Genomic DNA, 24,209 nt, shown 5'->3' on the forward strand with positions numbered 1-24,209 from the left:
TACCACAGGTGCTGACAATAGCGTTTTTAGTAGCATTGTAGCCTCCCTAGCGATCTGATTATGTCCATATTTCTGTGCTCAAAGCAGTACATTTTTTTGCATGGAAATATGTCTTTTTTTAATTGTAGGCCTGTAATGTTTAGGAATAACTCACTGAAATCTGTCCAAACAAGAGTCTAGTAAACATCCCGGGGAGGATAAAATTTTAAACACAAAAGCATAAATTATAATTAAATAAATAATCATAAAAAATAATAATATAATAATAATACATTTAATTCAATAATATAATCAAACCAAAAACACTGAAATTTGAAATATAGCGCCAAGTTCGCACATTACTGAGCTCAGTCGCAAAATCGTTTTCAGTGTCTGATGACGAATTTCCCCCACGAATCATTATCACTCAATTCTGCAAGTGGTTCTGATTTACTATCGCTGTTCTCTAGCTGGTCTAAAACTGCTTTTGACCTAAAGGGACGCTTTTTGGACTCCATGGACGTTTCTCAGTTTCCAGGCAGAAAGAACAGTAAAAATTCAGGCAGGGCACAGGACAAAGCACTCGGGACAAAATGTATGTGAAATGGTTTGATACAGGAATGTTTTACTATGTGATTTTAGTGTATTGAGTGAATGTCACTTTTTGACATTTTCAAATTTCCCGCCAGTTCCATCCCCGTACGTCCCGACGCTCGCAGGGAACAGAATCCAGAAGACAGATGCCGGCATCGGCCAGAGTACATGGCCGGGGACACTGCAGGAGGGACATCACAGGAGCACAGGACAAGGTAAGTGAAGAAGAGATCCCGGAGCAACGCTGCAGTGTATTCCCGAGTGTAGCTCGGGGTTACCGCTTGTGGTACTGAAACTTTACCCCGAGCTACACTCGGGAATACCGCCAGGGAGGTTAATAGCATTCAGGAGCATTAGCATTTTATTAGCATTTTTACAGTACATGTAGAAAAAAAGCTAGAAAAAAAGCTGTTTAGAGCATTTTTGTAGCGTTTAGCGTTTTTTTCTGCTGGAAAAAAGCTCAAAACAACTCTGCAAAAACTATTGTTTTCTGCTCCTAGAAGCTTAATCTCAAAAAACGCTAATAGCCTAAAGCAGTGTGCATAGACACATAGGATAACAATATTTAGCTTCTAGGAGCAAAAAAAAAAAAAAATATGCTGATGATAGCTTCTAGGAGCTTAGTGTGCATGGAGCCTAAAGGTGCATTTCAGTCAAAATGAAAATGATTGTAAACCTTGTAAAACAAACCATTTAGTTTAAAATAGAAATGAAAAGCAAACAATTTGTGTATAGACATATAAGACATTATAAATACCCTTTTCCCTTTTTTTTATAAGCGATTATATACACTCTGTTCTCAGCTGCCTAGGAAGGTGAGGAAGGAGAAACAGCAGCACACTGATCTTCCCAGTGAATGGCTCTGTGGAGAAGGTGTGTCATGAAAAGTCTGATCATTGGAGGAGAGCAGGCTGAGTTCCCAGCACAGCTAGAGAATTGACCACGCTGTGCTCTCATGCCTAGTGTGGGCAGTTTTAATTGGAAAGCAGAGGAACTGACAGGAACACCAGTTATTTCACACAAAGGAAGCAATACAGAGAGAACAGGATACTTTTTACATGGTACAGCAGGCACATATCAGTGATATGAAATGTTGGGTTTACATATTCTTTACAAATGAAACCCAAAGATGTACACAGGTAAAACAGCCTACTCAATCAATGCCACTTCCATTGGGGGGTTATGGTATTACTGCATTACACTGCATTCAAAAGTCAAAGGTCCCTGCACATATCCATATGCCAGAGGAAGATGTTGTCTGAGAAGCTGACAGAGGATACATCCTGTAATGGGAAACCTATTATTTCCCTCCTTCACCAGTACCTCCCCCTATTGCTACTCCTACTCTCTCTGTAAACAGCGGGGGCTCTAGCCCTATCTTTCACACTATGGGCGCCAATCACCAAATGATGAAGAGCCTGCTATTTAAGCAGTTTTGAGTCAAGACGGTCTTCCAAATCTTGTGGGACTTCCATATCTAAATGCCTGTCTCCCCACAATGGCAGCTTGAATATGATCAGTGGTCTTCTACTATTTATCAGTAAGGCAGTTTGCCAGCTATGTTATGAAATACACTTCCAGATCACAGAATGTCAGATGAGCATTTCACTTTGAGGGTTTATGGTATTACTGAATCAACACTGCAAACCCCAAGAAGTCCCAGCAGATATCCAGCTGCTGGTGAGAGGCTGTTCTGAGAAGCTGACAGAGGAGACACCCAATAATGGGAAACCTATTCTTTCCCTTCTTGACTAGTACCTCTCCATAATGCTACTCCTACTCTCCCCTTAACCAGTAGGGACTGGTCCTTATCTTACTCCAACAGTACCAGTACACCAAATAATGTGAAACCTGTTGTTCAATATTGCAGAGTATCATCATCCAAATGGGAATGCCAAATGGGAATGCCAGCCTCCCCAAGATGACTGCCTGGAGCCCATGAAGGAGACAAAATAGTCCTCTATGGTCTCCAGCCAGGCAGAAGGAATGGCACAACACAATTTTCAGGTCAGTAGGCATACTGCAGCACATCTCTTGCCTAAGTGCTACCTATGTGGATATAAATACTGGAGTATTTTCCTGACATTCATTAGAATTAACATAGTTGCTTGGTCAAGCTACAAAGCATCTTCAACATTACAGAACAAGTCCAGTTGAATGTGACTAACTGATACTAAATACTTGCTGAGTTCAGTGTATCTCAAAGGAGGCTGAAACACTGCAATGGAAGGAAGGTAAATTAAATTGTCTGCTAGAGAGTTGAGTATAATGTCCCTTCTCTTGCAGGAAAATTCATGTAGGAATTTTTTTTTTTAGAGACAGACAGGGTCTCTTTAGAGAATGTGGCAGTATTTCGAATAACCAAGTCTAAAAGCCTACAAAGCCAAGCAATATAAATTCAGCCTTGACCTTTGCCCAAGGACAGATCTTACGACTTCATAATTCTGTCCATGTTCCATGTCAGCAGAATCTCCCTTTAATCAAGACAACCGGACACAACTGGTATGAATTTACTAATAAATATTTTCTTTCGCAGCCCCAGCCAGGCATAAAACACAATGCACATTGTACAACCATAAAAACGTAATTATGCAGGCAGGGAAGGAAAAGAAAGGACTCTGCTTCTTTACATGTGGTTAGGACTATTCTTGTCTTTTCATGAATCAATGGCACAGCTTTTATGACGATCACTTGGAAAAGAGTCAAATGCGCTATTTTTGTTTAATCCACTACTTGAGAAACTGGTCGTACTGTGAGAATTGTAAAAAATCATTGTTTTCCAGCCTCTTCTCTCGTTTCTCTTTCGAGTGTTGCCAGTTTGTGTTGCCATAGTGATGCAATTTGTGTATCTTGACATTGTGCAGGAGATGCAGGCTGCAAGCATACACAGGTGCGCAGGGTATGGCGCAGGGTCGGATTTTTTTGAAGGAATTCGCTGCGAGCTGGAGAACAAGTTATGAATATTTTGGCTTACAATGGAGATCTTTTCATAGACAAATGTATGTACAAGATTTAGTTTGATGACTAATTCCTTATAGTTATGAAATGTTGGCGAGGAAGGGTGACACTCCATATTACTCTGAAACATGCTAAGTTGGATGGTCGATCATTATTATTATTATTATTATTATTACATCGAGTTTATATAGCGCCAAAGGGTTTGCTCAGCGCTGTACAATATAGGGGGGACAATACATGGCACAGTACAACAATAACAAACAACGTACGAGGGGTAAGAGGGCCCTACTCTTTCGAGCTTACAATCTAGGAGGGAGGGGGTAGTGGTACAGTAGGAAGTGGCTGAGGGAAATGAAGTGGTAGGAGGAATGAGGGAGAATGGCCGTTAGGTGAGGGTGGGGTAGGCTTCCCTGAAGAGATGGGTTTTGAGGGAGCGCCTGAATGTGAGGAGGGAAGGCGACAGTCTGATGGATTGGGGCAGTGAATTCCAGAGGATGGGGGAGGACCATGGGGGAGGGAGAAGTCTTGCAGTCGTGCATGGGAGGAGGAGACCAGGGAGCAGGATAGAAGGAGGTCCTGTGAGGAGCGAAGGGTACGGGTAGGGCGGTACTTGGGGATCAGGTTGGTGAGGTAGTCAGGGACAGTGTTGTGAACGGCTTTGTAGGTCAGGGTTAGAAGTTTAAATGTGATGCGTTGGGGGCAATTGGGAGCCAGTGGAGGGAGAGGCAGAGGGGGGTGGCAGAGGTGGAGCGGTTGGTGAGGTGGATGAGTCTAGCCGCTGAGTTCAGGATGGTCTGAAGCGGGGAGAGCTTGCACTGGGGTAGGCCGGTGAGGAGGGAGTTGCAGTAGTCAAGGCGTGAGATAATCAGAAAGTTTATCACATACCTTTTCACCAGAGAGTCTGCACAGTCACCAGCAATTCCTATAATCTTCCATATTGGTTCCCTTTCAATTTGTCTTAGTTGATTAATATTTTTTGAAGAACATGTAAAGCCAGTTTTGAAAAGAGTAAAGCGGGATTGTTCCTTACCTGGGAACTTGCCGGATCTGGTAATGCTGGCTTTTAGCTTCTCTTACCAGCTTATCACTGACCCAGCTCAGTTCTCTGGCTTTCCAGTAGCGCACACAAGGCAGAGGAGTCAGGAAGACCATTCTCAGCCTGTATCAAAGCCAAGTGTCATTTAGCAACACTTAAGTTATATATTCTTTGCCACTCTTTAAGGTGTATTGGCAACACGTTCATGTTGAATGGGCTTCCATAATGGAATACACATTACATGTGTAGCCAAGTTCTGGAGCACCATAGTGTGTATATAGAAGGATTGTTTTTTTTTTCTTTATCCCTTTACTGAAATGTTGATGTTTTTCTGTACAGTTGGAAGGTGTAACGCAAACTGATCTTCATGTAAAGAACAACTGACTTTTGGTAACACAAATACCAACACACTCTTGGACATAGGAGGGACCAAGAGGGAACTAAATAGAATTGCCCAAGAAATGCCCACTCTCCTGATGTTGTGGGAGTCCAGGCAGACACATCCTTGCCTGCAGGGAGACAGAGCCGGACAAGTACAGCACCATCTGCAGGTGGGAGCACAGGTCATTCAGCAACCCAATGCACATCATAGCTTCCTTCCACATTGCCACCAGGAGACCCAAGCATCCACTGGATTCATCACTACAGACCACTGCCAGATTCATCAGAGTAGAGCTGAGGGGACCCCTTGCACCACGGAAGCTTACTGTCATGTTTCAGGAGTTGGTGGGAGGGCTGCAAGCCTGCATTTCTTTCTGCATACACAGAGCTTCTGAGCAGGACATGCATGCATTACAATTATACTGCACTTGAGCTAAATAAGCACCTTGCTGTTAGTGCCACATAGGGCGGACTGACCATTTGGGAACTCAGGCACTGCTCGAGGGCTCGGGGTCAGTAGGGGGCCCCATGATGTGTGTGGTGTGGTTTGAGTGTGGGCAAGGACACAGGGGCCCCATGATCCCCTATTGCCCAGGGGCCCCATGAGTTGTCAGTCCGCCCCTGGTGCCACACTACATCCTCCCTATGCTTGAGCTGTGAGAATATTGAACTGCCATTGTATCTGCCACCACAAGCACAATATTAAAATAAGCCAGGACCTACTACACCTCACTGAATTCAGGTTTCTAAAGGGACTTTCATTAAGTGCACCAACATTCCTAAAGGGTCCAACGATAGCTGGCAGAGTCATATTCAAGACTACCACTGCTAAGTGGGGGGAGCAGGGAGATCTGAGCTGCTAGGAGAGGGGAGCAAGAGGAGCAGCTGAGTCACTGCTGGGAAGGGAGACAGAGGGAGATGAGTTGCTGCCAGAGTGCCTCAAAGTGGAGCTGCAGTCTCCTGTGAAAAAATAAAAGTCAGAAAACTACAAAAACTGTAGCTGCTGACTTTTAAAAAACAGTCACTCACCTGTCCCACAATCAAGCGGTGTGCTCACCACAGCCATGTTCATCAGCCATCCTCTGTCCATCTTAACTATAGGCAACCAGCTTGCTTGCTTTACAGCCAGGTGCCCACTGTGCATTCGCAGCAGCACATTATGAATGGTCCTGCAGTCTTCTGAGACCTGTCAAGTGTGGGGGGGGGGAGGGGACTTCCGCTTATAATTGCCTAGGCAATCAGAGTGGAAGTGATACAGGTACCTGTCAAAATCAGGTACCCGCTCCCCAAAGGTGCCAATCCTTGGAGAGGAGGACGAGTCCTTAAAACAGAACCTCTCCTTTTTGGTGGAGCTCCACTTTAAACAATATAAGTAAATCTGCTGTGAATTTTATGAATGGCTCCACTTTGCCTGCAGCTCCAGATGTGAGGGCTTGTTTTAAAGCCTATTGAGGGCTTGTTAAGAATATGAAATACATGCCCATAACTTGTTCATGGTCCACTTTAGAAGACATGTTTGATAAACTGAGGTAGAAATCAGATCTCATTTGCTCAACTTAATCTTCATTTTTCACCAAATGCAAATGAGGATCTTAGGCAAAAATCCCCATTTGCAGGGTGTCAAACATGTTAATGAGCAAGTGACTGAATCAATAATAAAATCAAATTGTTCTCAATGACAAAAAGACACATGTTAAACAAATGGTTGAAACATTCAGAGCACTATAAGTGTGGTGAATGTCAAACAGAACTGGCTTTCCTGTTAAAGAAGACACCAACCGGATGATATGCTGACGTACTTTTTTGCACAATACATTTTTAAGCAGATATTCTCGGCCTTTTGGCTTAGATCAAGTATAATTTGTTCTTATCAGTGTCCAATAGGGATGCTCCTCTGTCATCCTGGCCTCATGTCAGGAACGACTGGATGTATAGTACCTCTACTGGTATGATGGGGGTCTGGAAGAGCCTTCCCAATAGGCAAGGAATTCGAAATGAGTGTGCACCCCATAAAGTGTGGGTCAGTAATACTCCCTTGGCGTTGAGGGTTCCAAGGGCCCAGTGCCTCTTGATTTTAATGGTGCTGGCTGGTCATGGGCTGGGAAGGCAGAGAACACACAGTATCTGTGCCCTCTGGGGGTTCTTTGTCCCAAGGGTGCTCCTAGTAGCACTATGGGCTTGGAAAACCCACTGTGCGAATGAGCACAAGGTCACTCCACCACTTGTTTTTTCTGCACTGTACCTCAGGGGCTAGGCCTTTTAGTCAAAACTGGGGCATTTTTTGTTACCAGGTTTCAAGGTCTAGCCATTGCACCAGCACTGGCACCTATTTATTTTTATCTCAATTTCCCCTGAACTGGGGGTTGGGTCTCTCTTCATGAGTCCCTTACCTAGTACTCGGTGGTTGGCTTTGGCTGACCATGAGGAGAGGTGTCCTCCAGGCCTTTTGGCTAGGTGGACCATAAGCGGTGCCTTGCCCCTGTCCGGAGCCTTGAACCCTAGGAGGTCATGAAAAGTCCCACTTCTTTGGGTGGTGGACTAGAGACACACCCTTAAGTGCACGTTTGTGTTTGTTTTTCACATGCACTGTTTTTGACCACTTGATCAATGTCCGGTTTATGTGCACCACCGCGGGTTTAAAAAAAAAATCTGCCAATGTACAACCAGCCTTAATATAATAGTCCAATTAATTCTGTACATGGGCCAAAGGTCTTCATCATTTCTATTACCTATGTGCACGGCCTTCCCAGATATTATTAATCTTGTCGCTCAGCACTTGAAGCTCAATATTTTTCAGCCAACATGTCAGATTAAAGCATGTCTGACAATACAGAAAGCTTGCTGAATGGAATGAGTAAGTATTCAGCCTGAGATCCTGCTTCAATCATTATACAGAGTTACCAGCATGTTGTACAGCTCGCAGCCTATCATACGGCTACAATGTTTCCTGTACCAAGGCTTTTCCAATTACTGTTACAATTTCAGGATCATAAAGAGAGATGTTCCCTCTGGACCTACTACATACTAGAAAATACTTCAGTGCACAAAACCTCAGCTATGGTCATTCAGACCATGAGAAAGCATGTTTCCCTCCTCAAGGTCACGGCATGATCAAAAGCATAAAAAGCAGGTGTTTATATTGTGATGGATCCAGTGGGAACTCTGTTACGTGATGGTTGGAATTATCTCTAAAGCGAACCCACAAATGCAGATATATAAATAGAAAGACAGCAAAGAGGCAAACGAAGGTTGTAGCATTGTGAAATTTTTATATAAAGTCAGAAAAAAAATCTGGGCCTTTTCTCAAGCTATTTTTGCATTTTTGGTATATATTGGATCAGTAGGCAGATCCAGTTTGGAGTCAACCAAACAACTATATACTGTACCAGGGGCGGACTGACAATTCATGGGGCCCCCGGGCAATAGGGGATCATGGGGCCCCTGTGTCCTTGCCCAAACTCAAAAAAGCCTATAAAAAAAGGTACCAGGGGCACCTCATGGGGCCCCCTACTGACCCCGGGCCCTCGGGCAGTGCCCGAGTTTCCAAATGGTCAGTCCGCTCCTGTACTGTACATACAAATAAACGGGGTTTCACTTGCTTTAGAGAATTCACCGAGTTATGGTTCTTTCAGACAGGTGGTAACTGCCCTCTGAAAACTGATTTGTGGTGGATTGCTTTTCAGAGGGCAGTGTAACAGCAGCTGGCAAACATTTAGGAGGCTATACCACTGCCTCCTGAAGCCTGCTTTTTTTTAACTTTTTTTTGATTTGCAGAAAGGCAATTATTTGTAACGCTGTGATAGTTTATTGAGAACTACAGGCTGACAGCTACTAAGACTGTAGGGACTTGTAGTCTCTCATTTACAGAGTAGTGAAGCAGCCAAGGCGGAGCCCCACACAGCCACAATTTTTTTAAGATTTGACAGCTAGCGGGGGGGGGGGGGATCCACTGTTAGTTGCCAAAACGGGGGGCTGTGCTTTCATAACATGTTACATGTTACACCCTGAATACGTTCACATGTAACATGTTATGAAAGGTGAACCTATCCTTTAACAGAAGCTCTATGTGAATCAAGTGGAAGCAGGGGCAGACTGACAACTTATGGGGCCTCCAGGCCAGGGGCGGACTGACAACTCATGGGGCCCCCGGGCAATAGGGGATCATGGGGCCCCTGTGTCCTTGCCCAAACTCAAAAAAGCCTATGAAAAGGTACCAGGGGCATCTCATGGGGCCCCCTACTGACCCCGGGCAGCGCCCGAGTTTCCAAATGGTCAGTCAGCCCCTGCCCCAGGCAATAGGGGATCATGCGGCCCCTGTGTCCTTGCCCAAACTCAAAAAATCCTATGAAAAAGGTACCAGGGGCATCTCATGGGGCCTCCTACTGACCCCGGTCCTCGGGCAGTGCCCTGAGTTTCCAAATGGTCAGTCCGCCCCTGAGTGGAAGTAAATTAATATTTGATTGCCTCCATGTTCATCTTGGTCCAAAAATAAAATGGAAAAGGCCTGCTTTTGTTTTCCTTTTTTTCCACAGCAGATTGCATTTTTGGTGCAGTAGACTTCAAGTGTTGTATTTTTCAATGCATTTTGAGTTATTTTTGGCCAATAGGAAAGTATTGAGTGCGACTTTGATGCGACTTTACACTCTGTGACCCTCAACTTGCAACAAAGTCACATGAAAGTAATGTAGGAACATTTTCAAAGTCGCAGTGACTTTGATGCACTACTATAATGCAACTTTGAGTGCTAGGGAGTATAAAGCTCCATCAAAGTTGTATCAAAGTCACACCCAATACTTTACTATTGTAAAAGAAAATGCAAAGTGCATAAAAAACATGTAAAAATGCATGTTCAACAGCCGGAAAAGCACATAAATTGCAACATGCATAGGTGTGACCAGGCCTAAGTATGTATGTCCCATACCTGTGGAAGATGGAAATCACTGTAGACACGGCTACTCCAGTGATTTCCATTTGCTTCTGGGTTCCGTGCTGAGCAGCTGCCAAGCTGAATTGTGAAAACAGGAGGTTACTCATTTGGAACAGGTGCCTTTTCAGGGAACACTTTGCATTTTCTCACGGAATGCAAAGCATTGTTTGACTGGATGAGGTGGAGAATCAGGGAAGCAATGTCAAAATCTCCACCCTGTCCAATCAGAGAATAATTTGCATTTATTGAGAAAATGCAAAGTGTTCTCTGAATGGTGACTGTACCTCCTGTTTTCAGAATGCAGCAGGCCAGCCACTTAGCACTGCAAGAAAGTGGAGATCACTGGGGTAGCAGTGACTAATACAGTGATGTCCAGCTTCTATAGGGACCCCACAGCTATGGTACATACATACGTATATTGGTCCAGGGGCGGACTGACAACTCATGGGGCCCCCAGGCAATAGGGGATCATGGGGCCCCTGTGTCCTTGCCCAAACTCAAAAAAGCCTATGAAAAAGGTACCAGGGGCATCTCATGGGGCCCCCTACTGACCCCAGGCCCTCGGGCAGTGCTCGAGATTCCAAATGGTCAGTCCACCCCTGTATTGGTCCAAGCTGGATGGGAAATAAAACTTGCCATCCCTAAACTTCAGCACCACTTGCCCTCCAGAGGATTTACCCCCTTCATGACAGGCCATTTTTTGCTATGTGGCGCTGCACTACTATAACTGACAATTGCGCGGTTATGCAATGCTGTACCCAAATGAAATGTATCATTTTTTTCACACAAATAGATTTTTGTTTGGTTGTATTTCACCAATTCTGAGTTTTTTTATTATCTAAAATAAAGAAGACTGACAATTAAAAAAAACCAAAAAAAACTATATTTTTTACTTTCTGTTATAAAACATATACCATTAAAAAATATTAAAAAATCTAATTTCTTAATAAATTTTGACCAAAATGTATTCTGCTACATGTCTTTGGTAAAAAAAACAAAGAACAAAACTCCAGTAAGTGTATATTGATAGGTTTGTGTGAAAGTTTCAGCATCTGCAAACTATGGGATATATAATGGAATTTGTATTTATTTACTTATTTTATACTAGTAATGGTGGCGGTCAGCGACTCATAATGGGACTGCGGTGGTCAATCTGACACTAACTGATGCTGGGGGAGAACTAACTAACTGCCACTGACATCCCCAGTGCCAGTATTACAGTGATCAGTGCTAATAATATGCACTGTTACTGTACTAATGACACTGGGCAGGAAGGGGTTAACATCTAGGACGATCAAGGGGTTAAATATGTGCCTAGCATGTGTTTGTGTGTGTACTGTGTGCTGCTTTTACTGTGGACCCAGTTCCCATAGCAGGGAATGCAGAATCGACTAGATCACCTGTCACTGAACACAGCTCTGTGCTGTTTGCACTAACAGAGCTGTGTTCTATGCAGGGGCGGACTGACTACTCATGGGGCCCCCGGGCAATAGGGGATCATGGGGCCCCTGTGTCCTTGCCCAAACTCAAAAAAGCCTATGAAAAAGGTACCAGGAGCATCTCATGGGGCCCCCTACTGACCCTGGGCCCTCGGGCAGTGCCTGAGTTTCCAAATGGTCAGTCCTCCCCTGGTTCTATGAGTCTGACAGTTGGGTTTGCAAATACACAAACGGTAAGTGCCCGCCGCATCGCACAATGCACTGCACCCTGACAGTGTATTGTGATTGGCCAAAACAATGGTGGTTGTGATCAGGTGCAATGCTTGGCCAATCACAGTGCATGATAATGTCTTCACAGTATTTAAGAACTGTCAGGCTGGCGTAGCCGTCAGATGGTGGGAGCCAGCGTTGAGAGCGGAGCATTTTTATTTTCTCTTTTCGAGTTGGTGGTGGCGGTGGGCATCATGATTGACGTTGGATCTACTTCGGGGACATTTTTTTTTTCGTTTTTAATAAAGGATTTGTCAAAGACTGTCTCCTGTCATTTTTTACACTACGCTTTTTTTTATAGCGCAAAAAACCGCAGAGGCGATCAAATACCACCGAAAGAAAGTACTATTTGTGGGGAAAAAAGGACATAAATTTCATTTGGATGCAGTGTTGCATGACCGCGCAATTGTCAGTTAAAATAAAGCAGTGCCGTATCGCCAAAAATAGACTGGTCTAAAAAAGTGGCTAATAAACGGTGTGTCTTTGGTAATGCACTAGTTCGGTGCGCTCTCTTTCTTTATTGTCATTTTGAGATCCCAAAATGTGAATAGGGCCTGAGTGTGATTGTCGGGGAGAAGTGAATAAAACATCATTTATTTTTTTTTTCACTATTGCTACATGCAGCAGAAGTTTGGAGCATGTGTTTGAAACGTTTGCCCTTTGTTGTATTAGTACGTTTGTAACTAGCTTCTTTTGAGGTGTAGTGTAGTATGCCTATGGATTATAACAGTATATATATATATATATGGGAATATAATGCACTCCTGAGTTTTCAGGTGCAAAGTAGACAATAGTTGCTTTTATTCTGACTGATGGAATAAAACCAACTATTGTCTATTTTGCACCTGAAAAGACTGGAGGGGTGTCTGATATTCCTGGATGTATAGATAATTCATGAGTGCATCAAGTTTCATTCACCCGTTTGGCTGTATGCCAGTATCGCCCTGTGAACACCTGCCTCTCTTTTTCTCTTTCTAAAGTTAAAAAAAAAAATACACACACACACAAGCACCTCTGAAAAGTGATTCATGTCTAAACTTAGCCTAAGAGTAAATTAACTGCACCTGAGGCAAAAATTAGGTCTCCTGGCCTGTGAGGCAGCACTGTGTTGTGAGGCAGAGCTGTGTAAGTCTTAGGACTGGTTGGATCAAAATACACTATATTGCCAAAAGTATTGGGTTGCCTGCTTTTACACGCACATGAACTTTAATGGCATACCAGTCTTAGTCCGTAGGGTTCGATATTGAGTTGGCCCCGCCCTTTGCAGCTATAACAGCTTCAACTCTTCTGGGAAGGCCGTCCACAAGGTTTAGGAGGGTGTCTATGGGAAGGTTTGACCATTCTTCCAGAAGCACATTTGTGAGGTCAGGCACTGATGTCAGATGAGAAGGCCTGGCTCGCAGTCTCCGCTCTAATTCATCCCAAAGGTGTTCTATCTGGTTGAGGTCAGGACTCTGTGCAGGCCAGGCAAGTTCCTCCACCTCAAACTCGCTTATCCATGTCTTTATGGACCTTGCTTTGTGCACTTGTGTGCAGTCATGTTGGAACAGGAAGGGGCCATCCCCAAACTGTTCCCACAAAGTTGGGAGCATGAAATTGTCCAAAATGTCTTGGTATGCTGACACCTTAAGAGTCCCCTTCACTGGAACTAAGGGGTCAAGCCCAACCCCTGAAAAATAGCCCCACACCATAATACCCCCTCCACCAAACTTTACACGTGGCACAATGCTGTCAGGCAAGTACTGTCCTCCCGGCAACCTCCAAACCCAGACACGTCCATCGGATTGCCAGACAGAGAAGCATGATTGGACACTCCACAGAACACGTCTCCACTGCTCTAGAGTCCAGTAGCGATGTACTTTACACCACTGCATCCGACGCTTTGCATTGCACTTGGTGATGTAAGGCTTGGATGCAGCTGCTCGGCCATGGAAACCAGACAAAGTTTGGAGGTCTTTAGCAATTGACACTACAAACAGTAGGTGACTTCTGTGCACTGTGCGTTTCAGCATGCTCTGACCCCCCTCTGTCATTTTACGTGGCCTACCACTTCAAGGTTGAGTTGCTGTTGTTCTCAGTTTCTTTCACTCTGTTGTAATACCACTAACAGTTGACTGTGGAATATTTTGTAGCAAGGAAATGTCACGGATGGACTTATTGCACAGGTGACAACCTATCACGGTACCACACTTGAATTCACTGAGCTCCTGAGAGCGACCCATTCTTTCACAATTGTTTGTAGAAATCAGTCTGCATGCCTAGGTACTTGATTTTATACACTTGTGGCCACTGAGGTGATTGAAACACTTGAATCCAATTATTTGGATGGGTGTCCCAATACTTTTGGCAATATAGTGCACAAATCCAGGTAAAATAGCTTCCACAAATGTACTACTTTCATATGTTAGCTGTTTGTCTGAAGTTGAAAGAGAAGTGCGGGTTCAAAAAAAACTAAACATACATACAGTGAGGAACAGAAGTATTTGAACACCCTGCGATTTTGCAAGTTCTCCCACTTAGACATCATGGAGGGGTCTGAAATTCACATTGTAGGTGCATTCCCACTCTGAGAGACAGAATTAAAAAAAAAATTCAGGAAATCACATTGTATTATTTTTAAAGAATGTATTTGTCTTGCACTGCTGAACATAAGTATTTGAACAACTGAGAAAATCAGTGTTAATATTTGGTACAGAAGCCTTTGTTTGCAATTACAGAGGTCAAACGTTTCCTGTAGTTCTTGACCAGGTTTGCACACACTGCAACAGGGATTTTGGCCCACTCCTCCGCACAGATCTCCTCTAGATCTGTCAGTTTTTGGGGCTGTCGCTGAGCAACACGGAGTTTCAGCTCCCTCCAAAGATGTTCTATTGGATTTAGGTCTGGAGACTGGCTAGGCCACTCCAGAACCTTGATATGCTTCTTACGGAGCCACTCCTTGGTTATCCTGGCTGTGTACTTCGAGTCGTTGTCATGTTGGAAGACCCAGCCACAACCCATCTTCAATGCTCTGACTGAGGGAAGGAGGTTGTTGCTTAAAATCTCACAGTAAATGGCCCCATTCATCCTCTCCTTAATACAGTGCAGTCGTCCTGTCCCCTTCGCAGAAAAGCACCCCCAAAGCATGATGTTACCACCCCCATGTTTCACAGTAGGGATGGTGTTCTTGGGATGCAACTCATCCTTCTTTTTGCTCCAAACACGACGAGTGAAGTTTAGACTAAAAAGTTCTACTTTGGTCTCATCTGACCACATGACTTTCTCCCATGCCTCCTCTGGATCATCCAGATGGTCATTGGCAAACTTCAGAAGGGCCTGGACATGACTTGACCAGGGGAATCTTCCGTGCAATGCATGATTTGAAACCATGACGGCGTAGTGTTCTACCGACAGTGACCTTTGAAACTGTGGTCCCAGCTCTCTTCATGTCATTGACCAGCTCCTCCCTTGTAGTTCTGGGCTGATTCCTCACCTTTCTTATCATCTGTGATACCCCATGAGGTGAGATCTTGCATGGAGCCCCAGTCCGAGGGAGACTGACAGTCGTCTTTAGCCTCTTCCATTTTCTAACAATTGCTCCAACAGTTGATCTATTTTCACCAAGCTGCTTGGCAATTGCCCCGTAGCCCCTTCCAGCCTTGTGGAGGTCCACAATTTTGTCTTTGGTGTCTTTTGACAGCTCTTTGGTCTTGCCCATGGTAGTAGTTAGCGTCTGACTAACTGTGGGGTGGACAGGTGTCTTTAAAGAGCTCAGACAGGTGCTACTAAGTTAGATTAATGAGTGGAGTAGAGGTGGACTTTATAAAGGAACAGTAACGGGTCTTTGAGAGCCAGAATTCTTGCTGTTTCTCAGGTGTTCAAATACTTATGTTCAGCAGTGCAAGACTAATAAATTCTTCAAAAATCATACAATGTGATTTGCTAAAAATTTTTTTTTTAAATTTTGTCTCTCAGAGTGGGAACGCACCTACAATGTAATTTTCAGACCCCTCCATGATTTCTAAGTGGGAGAACTTGCAAAATTGCAGGGTGATCAAATACTTCTGTTCCCCACTGTACTCACCCAGATGGCTGAAGAATCAATCCAATGCTGCATTAGTCCCATGCAGCTTGCTCTGCACAGAGAACTGAGCGATCAAACACCGCTGATCACTCAGTTCTCGGTCTTCAGTAAGCAGAGAGCCGGTGACTGTCAGTCACCAGCTCTATGTGCTGCCCCTCCAGCGCTCACTGGAGTGCTGGGCTGTGGAGGGGGTGGGAGCAGCTGGTTGAGCCTGTTATTGGCCCACTGATAGGCTGAGCCAGCTGCCAGTGAAGCATCTGGTCAGATCCTGACTTTATTGTCGAGATTCCTGCAGAGCCTGGATTAGCTCTGTGACATCAGCCACCAACACAAAGTGCACTCCTGTGATCCCCAGAAGTATGGCCAAAAAAGCATTGATCATACTTTTCCTTTAAGATTTGGAACACAGTGCCTGAGTTTGATTGTCCTGGGAAATGAATAAAAAAAAGGGATGTGACCAGTCAGATGAGCTGGGAAATAAATCTATAATGTAATGGGAAAAAAATGAAAATGGAAAAGTTTTATTTGAAAATGTCACTAGCATATTGTTGAAGGGGGAGAGAGAAACCAGGGAAGGTATAATATATCCAAATTAATCTTCAGCTTTAAATGTTATTCAGTTAGTGTTTTACATCACAATGGTCTAATTAATATGCATGATCAGATAATGCATACTGATCCTCACAGAGCACTATACTATTTTCCTAGGCTGAGTCATAGTGCATTGACTTAGTATATTGCAGATAGCTGCAGATTACAATGGAACCACATCAGCTCCCGTGGCTCTCCGCATAACACCAACAACAATCAGCAGAATACATTTGATATAAACCATCAGAAATTGTTTTGTCCGCAGAATACGTGTCAATTGCAGTTAATCACTAAAAACAGTTTCACATCAATACGAGATGCTAAAGAGAGGGCGGACGACCAACATGTGTAGATTGAACCCAGGAGCGAATTTCATGGTCTGATGATTCACCGGGTAATATAGAAAGTCTCGTTACATGGAAAAATATACCTCTTACAGATGTAAAATTAATTCTCCCTCCGCAAAACAACAGAACTGGGATTGTGTTTTCAGATAATCATTTTTTTTTTCTTCCTAAGAAGCGCCGGCCTCAAACTCAGAGCTCATCTGGAGTACTGAACGCAGAACGGCAAAAGTAGAAATTATTCACAGTTCATTTGCCACAAGTTTGTGTTACTGCCACAGCTGAGGATAACGGTCAAGGAAAGAAACATACAAGTAAGGATAGGCAAGACATAAGATTATCAACATGGACCTGAACCTACAAAGTGAAGATTTGCTATTTTATACAGAACATCTACAAATGTTATGTAGCACTACCCCCTTAGGGGGTCGCTGAGTTTTGGGTCCCCCTAAAGCTCTGCACAGCCAGGCAACATGCATTTTTCCCAACACTTCGCATTCAGAGTCAGTTAACAGTTCTTGAGCTTGGTTTTGTGATTTTATTAAGGGCTTTAGAACATGGATAGGGTTGAGGAGTGTATGGGATGCCAGAGGAAACTGCAAACTGGAGGACAAGTTTAGTTTTTGGAAACTTAGCAACTATGTGCAGATGTGGACAAAAATAGTCTCTGCTTTAAGAGCATTCCAGCTCTTGGGTGTACCTCCTCAGACCCCAGATGAATCCTCCTGTTCATCCAACTGTACTGTGGGTATTCCCTGGGCAAGGGGACCCAGAAACTGCCAATTTAGCACAGCAGCCCCTGCTAAGAAGCTAGTTGGGTTTTCCACCTGACTGCCCCCTCCCTTCATGCAGCCCAGGGGGTGTAAGAGTACTCACACTGTCCTTCCTGATAGCTTAGTGGGTTGGTGGCTGCTTTCAGGCCTTTCACTCTGCTGCTTAGGATATCCTCCCTTGAAAATGGTGGTACAATGGAGGTCCTCTTCTCCAGCACATGCCTGTAGGTAGACCCCTTCCCTGAGCCCCCTCCTAGGATCCACACTCCAGCCTCTCACTCCATCTTCCACCCGACACTGTTCCTCCAAGACTCTGTGATTCTTTAGAGTTGTCTTTGTCACCATGCCTAACCTCCTGTCAGTGGATTGGCCAAGGTCCCTTAAGCATGTAAACATGAGCTTACTCCCCTTCTCCATCACTCCTCCAGATAGCACTCAGGTTTCTGGAGAGGTGGGAGGACTCCAGAAACATTGACCTTAGAGTCTCCCTAACCTGTCCTGAGGTAACCTCTCTAGCTCACTCCCAGGCTGACTCATCCCAGGCTGCTACTTAGCCTCTGCCTAAAACAAAAGAAAAGAACAAAACCTGTCTAGCCAACCTAATCTCTCTCTCTCTCTCTCTCTCTCTCTCTCTCTCTCTCTCAAAAAGGGGGAACATGTAAAGATAGCTAACTGAAATAAAGTGAAATACTCTAAATTCACAACAACAAAATGCTAAATAAGTAAATAAAAAGTAGAGCAAACTGTTTCTTTTTTTCAAGTAAATTTTACCTAAGAAGTCTAATGAGCAAAATTGAGTGCTTCCAATTTGGTGACAGTTTGCTGATGGCAAAATTAGTATTTGCAGGGCAAACTCAACTTCACTGAAATCACTACACTCATCCCTAATCCTGACCATAATTGATACAGAGGGAAATATGTACAACATTGCTGTACATCTCCTTTACAGATAAGTCCTGATTGGAGTGCGGAAGCTTCAGTTTTGCTCCATTTTTCCCGTCAGCTACTATAAACTGGTCCTAAAGCGCCTCTTGGCCGTAACATGCATGCAGTACGGTATATACAGGCACTTTTGTCATGAGATGAAGGTTTTCATTTGCATAAAGATTATGTGCGAAGAATGTCGCATAGTAGAATTTCCATAAACAGTTATATAATATATTCCTCCTACACATCTTTACATAAAGAAACAATAAAGCTACAAAGGAAACATATTCTTAATATTAGACTTCTTTTCTTTCGTGTTACATTTTGGCAGGGTGAGACGAAGCATGGTTTCCTTTTTGCATGAGCAAAGCTGTTTATAAGCGTACCCAGCCCAATGATGAACTCTCACAAGCTCTAGAAGTGTCAGAAGTTAAAGCCAGAGGGCTTTGGCGCAAAATCTGAACTGGGGCCACTTCATATCTCATAGAACAAGTCATGACTGTCCTATTTAGCCCTTGGGTTGGTAATTTTTAATAAAATGAGGTAGTTTCTTCTTCGGTAAACCTAATATGTTTTCTAGAAACTCAACAGAGTATAACAAAATGGAAAAAAGAGAGACAAAAACTGCTTGATCCTGTACGAAATGTAATATCAGCATACTGCTGGCTACTAAAGGGAATATCGGTGCCCCAAATATTTCCAAATGGACTCTCCACGTGCAGTAAATAAATGACAGGAACCCTTGACTTGTGGGCATATAGCAGGCAGGTCCTGGAGGATAGATATGGGTATGTGGCCCATGTGGCTAGTGCTGAGAAATGCTTTGGGGTATGGAACAAGGGGAAGTCAGGGTATGAAGGGAAGAGAGAAGCACAGATCTGTAGTGGGATGGAAAATGGAAGATGTATAGGAAGAGCAAGCCTCTATTTGAAACCCAACTCCAGCCATAACATCTTGTTGAAAAGCTGCACCTGCGCATTGTACTCTCTATTCTCCTATCTCAACAATGTTGAGTTGAACTGCTGTTGCAATAGGGGGAGAAAGAGCACACAGGTCAAATGGTCAAAAAAGTTTGCTAGGTTATCCTGTGTGGCGCACTCTAGTTAGGCCTCTAGCAAAGAAGGAGAGACAAAGATGTAGGGCCTCCATGATTGGGTTAAAAGGGGGTTTGGCATAGGAGGGGCTTTTAAAAGCTGAAAGAAAATATGGAATAAGAGTACTTACCTGATTGGTGGGTCAGACAGGAACAGGAGAAGCTTCAGAGTAGAGTTTGAAGGAATATTTTAGTGGACTGTCAGGGTCGGTTCACACCATGCTTGCATTTGAATTACACAGGAACGTGTTGTGCCTATGGAGGTCTCTAGTGCTCAAAACACAATACCCCTATAGGCAACTTCCTATCACTAGTCTTTAGTGCAAAACGCTTATTAACATCACCAAGTACCACTGCCGCCATCTTCCTACATGTTGCAGTCTTATTCTCTGGTGACTCGCACTTGGGTGTTCCCTCCACACAATAGGGTGCTTCTCCAAAAGCCTTGAGGCCATCCTAAACCAAGCCACAGTACCTGCTAAGCGAATGTCAGGGGTGGCAAGATTTCTCTTTCTATCCCTAAAGTGTTCTCACTGACCACCCAGGCAGTTTCTCTCCTTCGGCACAGCACTACATCTTGCAGAACAGAGGTGTTCTACTCCTATACAAAGGAAGAATAGTCCCATGTGCTTGAGAGAAGTGTATCAACAGGCAGACAATGAGTACTGCTTGGTGCAGTATGTTCAATGTAGGCACCGGCTTTGCTGCTCTCAGTGTGCCAGAAACAAACTTCAAAGACAAGAAATAGAGGGCCCGCCAGCCTAGCGCACTACCTCAATAATATTTTTATTAATGATAAAAGGAGTAGATGTATACTCAAAAAAAGCACAATTGAAAAGGTAGATCAAAAATCATAAAGGACATGAGAATGTCTGGTCACCTGGGTGAACCCCAAATGCGTGAAGACCTTCCAAAAAGGCTGATGTGTTTTGAGTAGTGATCCCCACTTCATCAGAGCCACTCAAGATGCGCCAGCCTTTATGGAAGGTGCTCACGCATTTGGGGTTTGGACAGGAGACCAGACGTTCTCATGTCCATTATGTTGTTTGATGAGCCTTTTCAATTGTGCTTTTTGTGAGTATACATCTACTCCTTTTATCATTAATAAAAATATTATTGAGGTAATGTACTAGGCTGGTGTGCCCTCTATTTCTTGTCTTTGTGTCCTACTCCCATATTTCAATTCCCTGGGCCCCACTCACAGTTGGCATATAAAGGGGCACTGACTCCACTCACTACATAACTACAGGAGGGGCTGCAATTAAAGTGGTTGTAAACCTCAGACATGAAATAAGAACAAAGTATATCCCTCTATAGTATTTACTTGTGTCAATTAGGAGCACTGAGTGTCATTTCTGTCTTCTGCTTCCTTCTTGCTATCAACAGGAATGACTTCTGACAAGTTTTCCTGACACCAAGAGAAAAAGGGTGACAGGGGAGGGGCCTTTAGCAGATTGACAGACTCAGTTCTATTCCTGTGTGTTGTGTAAAGGGTGGGGTGTCTCTTCCCTCCAGTCAGCTCTCAGAGCTTTCCTCACTAAGCTCTAAAGAGTGTAATTTCAGCTCCCCACCCCCTTTTTTCAGAACTTTCAGACAAGTTTAACATATTTAGCACTTCGAGCAGCTGTAGAGGAGAGAGGGCTGCAGATAAACAGGTACAACTTATGTAGGAGGATTTGCTTCATCTCTTTGTATCACCTGAGGTCAGTCACTTCACTGGGTATATGTAAGGGTTTACAACCGCTTTAATGGGGCACTAACACCTGTCAGCAAGTTCCCTTACATTTACAGTAATCATCCCCATTAGATTAAAAAACACATTTGAAAGAAGCTCCTTTTTTTCAACATTGAACAGCATTTTTTAATATATTGGTGACACTTGAATGCATGTGTAGCACTACCCCCTTTGGAGTCGCTGAGTTTTGGGTCCCCCTAAAGCTCTGCAGAGCCAGGCAACACATTTTTCCCCACACTTTGTATTCAGAGTCAGTAAACATTCCTTGAGCTTGGTTTTGTGATTTTATTAAGGACTTAAGAACTTGGATGGGGTCTTGAGGTATACAGGATGCCCAAGGGAACCGTAAACTTGAGGACAACCTTTGAGCAACTATGTACAAAAAATGCAGACAGAAACAATCTCTCCCTTAAGAGCATTAACATCTCTTTGGTGTACCTCCTCAGACTTCAGATGAATCCTCCTCTTCACCTAGCTACCTTGGGGTATCCCTGGGCAAGGGGGTCCAAGAGCTGTAGATTTAGAACAGTCCCGGAAGAAGACTAGTTGGGTATTGCACCTGACCTCCCTCTCCTCTTATCTGGCCCTGGGGGTGTAGGAGTACTCACTCAGTCCTTTCCTGCTTGCTTAGTGGCTGCATTTAGGCCTTATGCTGGACTGGCTCCTTCCCTGCTTTACAGGCTGTCCTCCCAAGGGGACAATGATCCTCCTCTATAGAATCCTGCCCGCAGATTGGCTCCCCTCCTTGGGGCCCCCTCTCAGGCTCCTCACTTCAGCCTCCTTTTAATCCATTTTCCATCCAACTCTGCACCCCTCCCCCCGAGGCTCTGTGATATTTAAAGGCTGCCCTGGTCATCATGCCCAGCCTCCTGCCAGGGGATTGGTCAGGGTCCCTCAAACATGCAGATCTGGGCCCTCTCCCCTCCTCCACGCCTGTTCCAGAAAGTTCTCAACTGTCTGGAAAGGTGGGAGGGCTCCAGAAGCCCTGATCTGTTAGAGCCTTCCAGCCTGTCCCGAGTTACCCTCACTCCCAACGGCTGACTCATCCCCAGGCTGCTAATCAGCCTCTGTCTAAAAACTGTCCAGCTAACCTGGAGGGTGTAACACATGGGAACGTTTATTGGAAAAGGTAAAAAACTGTTTTAGGCTAGGTTCACACCTATGCAGGTTGCGTTTGAGGCGTTTCTGCATTGCATTGTGTGTTGCATTTTGCCCTATTGCACTTGCGTTTTTGACGTGTCTGTGCCGCATTTTTGATGCGTTTTGCTTTTTTTCCTTGTTGCTAGGCAGATTTTAAACACAAAACGCATTAAAAATGCAGCAAAAAACAAAGCAAAAACGCAATACATGCTTTTCTGCAGCATTCCCATTGAAGCCTATAGAACCAAAAACGCACCGTTTTGCATTCAAACAAGTCCCTGACCCTTTCCAAAAAACGCACTGGGTGAAAACGCGAAGATGTGAACCTGTCCCATAGGAAATCATGTTAAATGGACTGTACGGCGTTTCTGCAAAGTGTAAAATGCTGCAGAAAACGCTTAGGTGTGAACCTAGGGTAAGGCTCAGTTTAGATTGCTGTGATCCCATTGACGTGCAACTTCCAGTGCGATTTTGCAGTGCCACTTTCATGCATTAAAGCCCTGGGGCTCCAATGTTGATTGGAAAGCAATTGAAATAAATGTGTTTTGACTTGTCATGCGACTTTATACATCGCAAGTCGCAGCAGTGTGAACCAGAGCTAAATCACCAGCTATTAATAGAATCCTGACATGAAGATTCTAATTCAGGCACTTCCTGTTATAAAGTGGAAATGTTTTGTCCTTGTCTTTTAATTGTTCTAATGCATTGCCACCTGCCATACAGCCTTCGGATGGAGATGACAGGAGGCTGTTATAACACATAGTAAGCAGGCATGGCTCACCGTTGTCACCTTCAGAAAACTCGCACTGAGAAATGCCATACAGCCATGTAGGCAGGATATGGTTGCATAGAGGCTGCAAAAGATCAACAACACTGGGATGCAATAAACCATCTAAAAAGGTGAAATATTATCTTGCAGGAAAAAATGATGATTGTGTATAATATACAGTGCTTTAGTAATCTTAATGGCATCCAATTAGGGTTTACATCTATGATTCCTTTCCGGTAGACTTCCTTCCTGCAGATAGATCTACTGTACATATGTGCTTGATATGAGATTGTACATATTGCAAAGTCTAGAGCAGAGTAGCAGTGCTTAGTAGATGTAGCCCAAGCATTGAACACACACACACAAGCACGTGCACACATGATAAGTATTTTATTGGGAATGTCTCTGTATGATCCCATTGACAGCTGCCCCGGTGACAGCTGTTGCCGGACACGGGTTAAACAAAGCCCATTGATTATCTCAGTGACAGCCATGCTGCTTGACCCGCAGCCTTGAGGTTTTATGAAACATTTACATTGATTTTTTTCTATTTAATTATTCACCATTGGGCCAAACATAGATACTGAATCATGTTATTGAAAGTCCACTTTGTGCTGCATCGGGTTGGGCTTGTAAACATGTTCTGTCCTTGCTGGAAAAAAAATTAGATTTAAAACCAATGATCCCACCTATTAAAGAAATTAAGCTGAGCGCTCCATTCAGCTGCCTGACTGTCACAGTAATCCTTTGGATTCAATTTCTGAGCTACTGACCAAATATGCAGGTCAGAACTTGCAACTTCACTCTGACATTTTTGCTCTGCACTCTTATCGCAAGTCAGTGAGTTTGAAAATATTGAAGCTGGAGGCAGCCAGAAAACTAGCATTTTTAAATTGATGTCATCAATATCCTTTTTTATTCATTCATGTTTACTATCCAAGTAGAAGACAGTTTTATGCAATTGTACACTAGATGTGTTTTCCCTCAGAACATATAGATAGATAGATAGATAGATAGATAGATAGATAGATAGATAGATAGATAGATAGATAGATAGATAGATAGATAGAGAATACATATAATTAATAGATTGATACATTCATTGATAATGGATGAATAGATAGATAGAATCAATAGGATGGATACAATTAATAGATAAATAAATTCCTAATGGATGAATGGAAGAACAG

The sequence above is a fragment of the Staurois parvus genome, unplaced genomic scaffold, assembly GCF_062004578.1.
Source record: "Staurois parvus isolate SC_StPar_1 unplaced genomic scaffold, SC_StPar_1.0 ptg000347l, whole genome shotgun sequence".
Lineage (NCBI taxonomy): Eukaryota > Metazoa > Chordata > Amphibia > Anura > Ranidae > Staurois > Staurois parvus.